At 42.4% G+C, this 3,225-nt stretch overlaps 1 pseudogene; it reads right to left on the reverse strand.

Moving 5' to 3' along the window:
- Positions 1-1,019: 1,019 nt before the first annotated feature.
- Positions 1,020-2,381, reverse strand: LOC111169581 (large ribosomal subunit protein uL4 pseudogene; annotated as a pseudogene).
- Positions 2,382-3,225: the final 844 nt, after the last annotated feature.

Genomic DNA, 3,225 nt, shown 5'->3' on the forward strand with positions numbered 1-3,225 from the left:
CTGGACCCTCCCCACCCCCCTGCCCCCAAATTCCCCATCTTCTCTACTTCCTGTGCTTTCTCCACATAATGCTGAGCTCTGGATTCAGAATCCTGACAGCTGTCCTACACTGGGGTCCCTGGACTTGCTTTGTATGTGACTCTCATGGACCCTGGATAATGCTGTCCTCTTGGATCCTCACTAGCTAAGATTTTCCTGTCTGGCCCTATTTCTTGACACTTGGTCATTCTGATCGAATCCTTGCTTCTCACATGAAGGAGAAATACCATGTTGGCATAGCAGAATTTTAAAGCATTCCAAGAAATATCCTGTTACTCAGGAAATCACTGTATAAATTCAGCTTAATATGAGTGAGGTTGTAATATAATTTTCGGCTAAACTTAATTAGAAAACAGGGAAATACAAAATATTAGTGAGACAATATTTTCTCACTCTTAAGTTTGACTATAATTTAAAGGATTGGTAAATTAAAGTGTCCGTAAATGTGTAGGGTATTAAAATACATTAATTTGTGAGACAGAACTAGAAGAAAAATGTTGGAAATAGATTTGGGCTATATTTATAAAAATATACAATCTTCTCCACTTTAACCCAATTTACATTTTGCATTATCTTTCCTTTGAGAAAGCATGCACATGGGCCCTATAATGCGTTTCCAAAATGTTGACTTCAGTTCTGTAAATCATATTAATAAATGGGAAACAACTTAGTTTCTAATTAGTAGGAGAACAGTTAAACTCATTATGACACATACTTGCTTTGGGTATAGTTAGATAAGTGAGGTTATCTATATGTGTTATCATGGAAAGATCCACATTCATTTTATTAAGTGGCAAGGGCAAGAAGAAAAACATGTTACTTTTATCCATTAAATTAAATATAGAACGTATTTCTATACTACATCTCTATATTGGAAATCCTAGACTCATCTTTTTTTTTTTTTTTTATGTTTCTCACTGCCTCTTTGATCAGGTCTTTATTCAAAATTAGCTGTCCAAAATGATTTGACCTTTACCGAATAAACGAATTTAAGTTTATGCAGCAGCCTTTTCCTCTGTGGTGGGTTTCTTTTCTGTGGGTTTCTTTTTAGCAGGCTTCTTTTCAGCTGCTGGTTTCTTGGTCACTGCAGCCTTTTTTCCCACCAAAGGCTTCTTTGGCTTCTTCAGCTTCTTAAGGCAAACAGCCTCCTTTCCCTTCTTTCCCACCACAGGCTTCTTGCCTGGAACCCCCTTCTCAACTGATTTGGCTTCTAGTGCTGCTGCTGCCCTATCCATGCGGATTTTGTGGTTCTTGGCCTGGCGAAGAATGGTGTTCCGGCGCGTGGTCTTTGCATATGGGTTTAGCTTCAACATGATTCTCAGGTTTTTCAGTGGATTCTTCTTCAGGACTCTGCGATGAATCTTCTTGCGTGGTGCTCGGAGGGCTCTTTGGATCTCTGGGTTTTTCAAGATTCTGCTAAGGTCTGTATTGAGCATCTTGTGCATGGGGAGGTTGTAGTTACTCTTGAGGGAGGCAGCTTTACGCCAAGTGCCATACAGCTCATCTAACTTGCGGAAAGCACTTTCAGCCCAAATGCAGAAACGTCCCACATGCCCACCAGGAGCAAGTTTCAAAATGTTCAGTTTGCTTACATTAAGCAGAGTAATTCCAGGGATGTTTCTGAAGGCCTTGATGATACCACTGTCCTCATTATAAATGATGCAGGGTCCCCTGCACTTGATACGGCGACGGTTTCTCATTTTGCCTTTGCCAGCTCTCATTCGCTGTGAGGCGTAGACCTTTTTGATATCATTCCAAGCCTTAAGTTTCTTCAGGAGCAAAACAGTCTCCTCGGTCTTCTTGTAGCCTTCAACTTTATCTTCAACCACCAAAGAAAGTTCAGGAACTTCCTCTATACGATGACCTTTAGACATGACCGGCGCTGGTAAAGCCGAGGCAGCCAACGCAGAGCAGATGGCATATCGCTTCTGCGTTGTATTCACTCTGCGGTGCCAACGTCACCAGGTCTTGGTTGGTGCAAACATGCAGCCCCCACGACACATAATTCCAAAAGCACCCTGGCCAGAATGGTGAGTGCCACCACCTCGAACCCTGGGAATTCAAGCCATAGCTCTGCCAGTACCCCAAGACTCAGCACTGGTTTGATGACCTGCTAATTCACTGACAGCATAGGGCTGTCTGTTGTTTTTGCGCAAGTTGGTGTGAACAAAGTTCACAATATCTGGTCGAATGGGAGCCTTGAACACAGCAGGCAAAGTGACATTTTTGCCAGATGACTCCCCCTTTTCAGAGTACACTGATATCAGTGGACGAGCACACGCCATGGCGGGGAGAGGAGAAGGCCACGCTCCTCTCAACCCAGCGGCTCCCACAGGAAAAGCTAGAGTCATCTTTTAAATTATACACACTAGACTCTCATTTGTGGTAACCTCTCAGTGAGGGCATGAATTTTGGAGAAATACTGTAAAGCAGAGAACTTTGATTTATGTATATTGTTAAAACTCTTTTGCCACAAAAATATATGCATCAGTAGCTTTCTTATTAAGATATTAAAATAGGCCAAACAAAGAAAGTAGCTAATAAGATAGAGTGTGTTAATAAGATAGAATGATTGCTGCATGATACAACACACAAAACCTGAATTTTGAATGGCTTAACACAAAGACATTTATTTTTGTGAAGATGAAACCTGATGTACATTGTCCTGGCCACACTACTATCAGGTGACCCATGGATCCAGGCTGTTCCACCTTCTAGTTCCACCATCACAACACAAACTCTCCGGGATGTTGCTGCACGAAAGAGAAAGCATAGAGGTGGCATACTGACTCCCATATTCTTTGGCCTGAAAGTGGCAAACTGCTTTTTCTCATATGTCAGCAGCAAGGGCTAGTCCAATGACATGTGATGGGGACAAAAACTATACATACCATTAAATTATACTTTATTCTCATTTTCATCTTCCTATTTTAAGCCTGCATAAAGTACTTTGGTGATAGAGTCCTTCTTTTTATCACCTGGGACACATTATGGAATAGTGTGTAGTGAAATAACTGAGGACACGGAAAGGAGACGTGACCCATGAGCCCCCCCGCCCCAGCAAACTGGGGGCTGGCAAATAAGCCAGAACTGCAAACAGTCCTGATTGCTTTGAGCCCCCCCAGCAAACCGGGGTCATGCAAATAAGCCGGAACTGTAAACAGTCCTGAATGCTTTGAGCACCCC

The sequence above is a fragment of the Delphinapterus leucas genome, chromosome X (assembly GCF_059928025.1).
Source record: "Delphinapterus leucas isolate spDelLeu-1000000601 "Yukka" chromosome X, BTC_Dleu_Yukka2, whole genome shotgun sequence".
NCBI lineage: Eukaryota > Metazoa > Chordata > Mammalia > Artiodactyla > Monodontidae > Delphinapterus > Delphinapterus leucas.